We start from the raw sequence: 7,363 nt of genomic DNA, 5'->3' as shown, positions 1-7,363 counted from the left end.
CAATTTGAAGATGTTTCAAGTGCTGCCCTAGTGTTTTTGGGATGGCGCCCAGCGTGCCGATTACCACTGGGACGACCTCAGCTGGTTTGTGTAATAGACGCTGAAGCTCGATTTTCAAATCACGGTATCTAGTGACCTTCTCGTGTTCTTTTTCAATGACCCTGCTGTCACCAGGGACTGCTATGTCGATGATGGTCACTTTCTTGTCCTCGATCACGGTGATGTCTGGTGTATTGTGTTTCAACACTTTGTCCGTTTGGATTCAAAAATCCCACAGGATCTTGACCTTCTCATTTTCCATTACTTTCTCTGGACAATGTTCCCACCAGTTCTTAGCTGTTCTTATGTTGTAATTCTTGCACAAATTCCAGTGGATCATCTTGGCCACTGAATTGTGTCTCTTTACTCAGTCTGGGCAATCTTTTTGCAGCAGCTGAGGACATGATCTACAGTTTCATCAGCTTCTTTGCACAATCTGTATCTTGCATCATCTGAGGATTTTTTGATTTTGGCCTTAAACGAATTTGTTCTAATGGCTTGCTCTTGGACAGCTAAAATCAGGGATTCAGTTTCCTTTTTCAGAGTTCCAGTTGTTAACCACAGACGGGTCTTTTCGTTATCCACCTTGTCTTTGATTTTCTCCAGAAATTGGCCGTGCAGTGCTTTGTTGTGCCAGCTTCAGTCCTCATTTTAATCACATTTTTTCTGTATTCTTGTTTGGTTTTCTGGGCTTGCAGCAAATGTCTGTTCTTCACTTCAATCAATGCCTGTTCTTCACATAATCGGCCAATGCATGCTTTTCCTCCTCGACTGTTTGCTGAACTTGCAGTAAGCACCTGCCTCCAGATCTCCGGGAAAGGTATAATCTATCAGTATCACTGTGTGGGTGTAAGGTATGGTGCATTGCATGCGGATGTGTGGAGACTCATTCCAAGAATGACCAGGACACATCTCTTTGTTGGAAAAGAAATCGGCCGCAGCCCAAATTTATTAACATATAACAAAACTTTGAAGCTGGGCGAGCATAACAGAGCACATCCTGGCTCCCAGGCAGCGAACCGCTGACCTGGTTATAGGGCAGCCCCAGCTGACCCCTTAGGCCCTTCGGACAGAATCCCTGTCCGGCACATCCCCCGAGGGAACCGGAACAGGAAGTTACTAGATGCCACATGGACGCAAACCCAATTTGTGACATCCCTCCCTGCCGGGCAGCGAGCTCTTGGCGTGACCCCAAGGCTTGCCTTCAAGAGCTCTTTTGCCACCGCGGACCTCATATGGAGGCCCCCGTGGGAGGGTCCGGCATGCAAGCTACTGCCTTCCCAAAATAGGATGTGCTCTTATGCCCAAACCGCCACCGAGCTGTTAAACCAACAGCTCCCGCCCAGCTTCAGCAGCCCAGAGTCACACAGCTCAGTGCGTGCCGCAAAGCCACTGCAACAGAGCATATCAGACGTCATTTTGCTCAGTGCGTGCCGTGAAGTCACTGCAACGGAGCAGCTCAGTTTCACTCAGTGCATGCCGCAAAGCCACTGCAACAGAGCATATCAGAGCATAACCAACATCATTTCACCAGCTGTCCTGACCTCAATCTGATAAGTGTACTCTATCGGGAAAATACAGCGCACCGAGCGCATAGGATATATCACTATGGGGAATAACATCCCCTCCTATAGCATGTACAACCCGGGCTGCGGACCGACAAGCCTGAACCTTGGCTTTGTTTTCCCTGGCGGGAGCAACTGCATCCCTCCAATTCCTCTGTTCCAATAAGCACGACTCGACAGTTTGGTCTTTGACATCTTACAATGCAGCAAGCTCAGGTCAGGCTCCATGAGGATCCCTCCAAGTCCTCCGTTCTAGTAAGCACGACCAAACAGCTTGGTTTTTGGCATCATAAGAACATATGAACATAAGAACATAAGAACAAGCCAGCTGGATCAGACCAAAGTCCATCTAGTCCAGCTCTCTGCTACTCGCAGTGGCCCACCAGGTGCCTTTGGGAGCTCACATGTAGGATGTGAAGGCAATGGCCTTCTGCGGCTGTTGCTCCCGATCACCTGGTCTGTTAAGGCATTTGCAATCTCAGATCAAAGAGGATCAAGATTTGTAGCCATAAATCGACTTCTCCTCCATAAATCTGTCCAAGCCCCTTTTAAAGCTATCCAGGTTAGTGGCCATCACCACCTCCTGTGGCAGCATATTCCAAACACCAATCACACGTTGTGTGAAGAAGTGTTTCCTTTTATTAGTCCTAATTCTTCCCCCCAGCATTTTCAATGAATGCCCCCTGGTTCTAGTATTGTGAGAAAGAGAGAAAAATGTCTCTCTGTCAACATTTTCTACCCCATGCATAATTTTGTAGACTTCAATCATATCCCCCGTCAGCTGCCTCCTCTCCAAACTAAAGAGTCCCAAACGCTGCAGCCTCTCCTCATAGGGAAGGTGCTCCAGTCCCTCAATCATCCTTGTTGCCCTTCTCTGCACTTTTTCTATCTCCTCAATATCCTTTTTGAGATGCGGCGACCAGAACTGGACACAGTACTCCAAGTGCGGTCGCACCACTGCTTTATATAAGGGCATGACAATCTTTGCAGTTTTATTATCAATTCCTTTCCTAATGATCCCCAGCATAGAGTTTGCCTTTTTCACAGCTGCCATGCATTGAGTTGACATTCCCATGGAACTATCAACTAAGACTCCTAAATCCCTTTCCTGTTCTATGACTGATAGCACTGACCCCTGTAGCGTGTATGTGAAGTTTGGATTTTTTGCCCCTATGTGCATCACTTTACATTTTGCTACATTGAACTGCATTTGCCATTTCTGAGCCCACTCACCTAATTTATCAAGGTCCGCTTGGAGCTCTTCGCAATCCTTTGTGGTTCTCACCACCCTACATAATTTGGTATCATCTGCAAACTTGGCCACCACGCTACCCACCCCTACTTCCAGGTCATTTATGAATAGGTTAAAGAGCACTGGTCCCAAAACGGATCCTTGGGGGACATCGTACAACGCAGCATGCTCAGGTCAGTCTCCATGAGGATCTGCAAGGCCACTCCCATCATGTCAGGAATGCCATTCTCTCCCACTTGTAGCACAACTCCATCTGGGAAGCCAAATTGAAGGACGGAATCCCGCAACCAGGGGAGTAGAGAACACCACCTCATGGACTTCGCTGCGTAATGACCAGCCCAGAACACAACGCTGTGGCCCACCAGCCAAACTCAGCAACGATGCGCTGCCGGAACTATAATGAGAACAGAGTTACAACAAAAGGTGAGGCCAGACGTACACACGGAAGGCCAAAGACTTCCATCAGCCCCCAGCCTGAGTGACCTGTATCCTGAATCTAGTCTGCGTGGTGGCCCTCATGAGAGGCTGAGGTTGCCGCTCCCATCCGGAAGAAGTGGGAACCAAACTGTTCAGCAGGAAGACCCAAAAATCACAAGTAGCGCCGCAGAACAGCTGTGAATTGCTATCTGAACACTGCTAATGCAGTCATGTGAGCCACTGGGTTGGCTCCAAATGCTGCCTGCATGGATGAATGCAAATGCAAAAAACAGGAAAGCAGGACTGCAACCTGCTCTATATTTGTAGTGTGGCAAGGGCCTTAGTGAATAATAGATCTTCTTCCTGCTCTGCCCAACAATTAAAATTTAATAAAGCAACAATTTAAATGTTTTCACAGCCTTGGAGAAAGGTAACATACTCCTTGACTCTGCCAAGCATATCAACGACTCCCCTTCAACCATGCCATGTCGACCCTTGTAAGGCCAAAGGGGTGATGATTTGGTGAGCGGGGCAACAAAAGGCCAAAGTAAATATGGCTTGGAATAGCATAGCCTCATAAGGAGAGTTACAAACTGTGCCTGTGGCATTGAGCAGCGTTCTTAGGAGCCCCCTTTTTAATGGGCCGCCTATCGTCTCGTGGTCTAGGGGAATACCACTGCCAACCAGCCACGGCCCTTCAGGCTTCAGGAGTGGGAATGATCAGTGATTCCCAGGGGCTGAAAAGTGTTTGGCAAAATGAATCCCAAACCCCTTGGCTGTATCCTTGCATCTCATGCACCTGGCCCAGTTTACGGCTATTGATTGAGAACCAAGGCCTCCTCAGCTTAGCCCAGATAGCTAGCAGGATCAAGCCAGAGTGTACTTTTGTGCTAGGCTCCACTGTACTAGGGCTGATAGCCCTCCACTATGCCCGCCTATGTGATGGTATAACCATATTTTTTGGCCAATGGAGCTGCCAGTGCAGCTCTCTGAGCTGTAAACAACTGGCCTGACAACCAATGCCCCTCCGAGCAGGAATGATGACTCCACTCGCTGTGGAGCCGTGGCAAGCGGTGGACCACATCAGGAACTTCCTCATCGAGCGGCGGTGGCAGCGCATCCCATCACAAACCATGTTGACCGAATCAGCTAGCTTAACGATGGAGTCCCCACCGAGGCTCCACTTCCTCTGAATCACTGAGGCAAACCAACCAGCCCGAGCTGTGTCCACCGATCCATACTCCAGGTGGCTGGCTCGACGAGACTAGGTAAACAAATTAGAGAGAATTGAGGCTAAACATTCGCCTTGTCAACTAACGATACCCATGGCTAACCATCCAAATTTCTCTGGGGTGACTTTCCACTGCCACAGCAGCATTTATGCAGGAGGAACCCGATTGGAAAAGGCCCAGGGGATAATCCCAAGCCACCACTAAGAGTAATAGCACAGAACCAGAATTGAACTTAAGTATAAGCGGGATCAATTGTTGAAATATTCTCATAACAGCCAGTGGTTTTGGAGTGAAGAGAGTTGCTGTAATCATATTCTTTATTTTAAATTGATTAATTCATGGCTATTAAGGTCAGAAAGATCGTTGTCCCAGAACTCTCCCATCTGAATAGGACATGGGATACAACAACATAGAAGAAAATCTACCATCTAAACAGGGGAAACCCAGCCTCGGTGAAAGAAAGTGCCTGAAATTGCTGGCCAATGAGCTAGGACCACAGCTCCCTCATTGACTGGGCACGAAGACCCTGCAGTGTGGGTTTAACCCAGTTTGAGGAGGTTCACACCTGCCTGCCATCATGTCAACCTGGTACTTTTAAACAGAGTCACAGTGTGTGACTGGCCCAAGGTCACCCAGCCAGCTTCTATGGTGCCAGTGGGGGTTTTCATGTGGTTAAACCCAGGTCCTAGCCCCATACCTGAACCGCTGAACCATGCTGACTGTGGATAAAAATTTGTCCCTTCGTCAGGCTGGGCAGTTTGTCCCTTCGTCAGGCTGGGCAGTTTGGAACCGGCCAGCCAGATCGCCAGATTGTCGTCACCGATGACATATTGGCAAAGTAAATGGCCTTTGGCTCTTCACTTTTTAAAAAAGGCGCTACTTCCTAGTTCAACGGAACAGGGAGGGGAAGGCTGAGCCCACTGCATCCAGTAGTCAAGTACTAAGGGGGGGGAGACCTGAAGGAGTCCCTAATGCCACAAGAATGCCTCCTGGCCAAGCAAGATCAAGTAAATCGCCTACCAATAAATACTGGAAAACTCCATGCATGGTTGAGTGCTGTCCTAGTCGCATGGCTGATCTGGAAATGCCTCTGGCTACCACTTTTTTGGGGGCCAGGGAGGAGGAACAATCCATCTGGCAACGAATTAAACTGTTGGCAACATCCGTGGTGATACCTGGAAAAAACTAGCCTTACAAGAAATGACAAATGGTTCACATAAGAACGCCAACTCCTGGGCTGAGCTCCAGACCCTTGCTAAAGCGGCTGGATTGTCTGACAACCTACCATGCTAGGCTCAGACAGTATTATTCTTGTGGTCCCATAGTGAACACTGATGGCCAAAAGCCGCATGGTCGCCCATGGATTGTGCGAACTGGGCCTAAAGGCCCTTTCAGTGCTATGACCCTGCTGACAAATTTGGGTACTCTGGCGGGAAAGCACCTCCATGAACCGCTTGCATTCGAGCCCAAACAACTTGTCCATAAATCCAAGACCTGTGGAAAAGCCAGTGAAGAGACATGCCCCTTAAAGGCAAAGTTCGCCCTGTCAACCGTCAATGTCAACAGTCCCTCCTGAGCACTAGCAGGGAACATGAAATGAGGAAAAAACGATTAAGAAACCCCTATTATTGCTTGAGACTGCACATGTACCACATGTAACAATATGAGGCAGGAGTAGATCTCATTCGTGCTGAGTCCCGACGACTTGTGATAAAAAACCCTGAGTGTCGCTTAGTAAGCACAGAGGGATGATCGCCTCAGATGGATTTGGGCATAGTATAAAACTCAACTTGAACCATATACCATATCCTTTATCAGCAAGGAATCCACCCAACTAGGGACAGCCCCGGTTAACCTCTGAGCTCTGGCAAGCCTGGGTAGTCTGGGTAGACTTTTAGAATTAGCATATTATTATTATAATTAGTAATTACTCAGTTATTCAAAGCCTACCTGTCACTGGTCTTTGGCTTAAGGCCTCTGGCCAATGTGACGATATAACATATTGCCCAAATAGCTGTGGAAATTGTAAAAATTGTGGACTTGCATTACAATCTAAAGTTATTAACTTATCTTTAATAGGACAGAAGTGGACCCTGAGACAATTTTCAAATTGCAACACGACTCATTGCATATATATCATCATATGCCCATGTGACATGTTTTATATTGGAAAAACTTTGCGTTGTCTTAAATTGAGAATCGCAGAACATCGCAGCAATATCCGCAATATGAATATGGAAGCACCCTTGGTGGCCCATTTTGTTCAAATGGGACATAGGGATTGTGACTTTAAATTTGCGGTTTTGCAACATTTTCAACACATGAAAACAAGACGTGATATTGACATTGACAAATTTATTTTAAGAGTTGAAAATAGATTTATTCATAGGTTTAAAAGTAATATTGTTGGTTTAAATCGTGAGATGGATTTTTCTTGTCATCTGTAAAGGCATCACAGCTGTAGCTTAGTTAAGAAATTCACAGCTGATTGTAATCACGGGCAATCCATATACTTTCGCTACCTTCCTGGTTTTCCATTACACATAATAGCTATTGTTGGAGTGCATCACAGCTCTACGGAGAGATAAATAAGGATTGCATGACAGCTCTACGGAGAAATAAGTAAGATAGCTAAAATGGTTATTCATCATAATAAAAATGTATAGTATTAAAGTTATATAATTTGTTAAAATGATGTAAAATTATGAAAAATGTTAAAAATGTTTAAAAATGTTTAAAAACACTTTAAAATGTTAGAAAATGTTCAAAATTGTTTAAAATTGTTTAAAAATGTTAATAAGTTTATGTTTAAAAATAAGTGTGTATAACAAAAACTATGATTATTATTATTATCATTT

The sequence above is a fragment of the Sphaerodactylus townsendi genome, linkage group LG09 (assembly GCF_021028975.2).
Source record: "Sphaerodactylus townsendi isolate TG3544 linkage group LG09, MPM_Stown_v2.3, whole genome shotgun sequence".
NCBI classification, from domain to species: domain Eukaryota; kingdom Metazoa; phylum Chordata; class Lepidosauria; order Squamata; family Sphaerodactylidae; genus Sphaerodactylus; species Sphaerodactylus townsendi.
Note: the sequence above shows the minus strand (reverse complement) of the source record.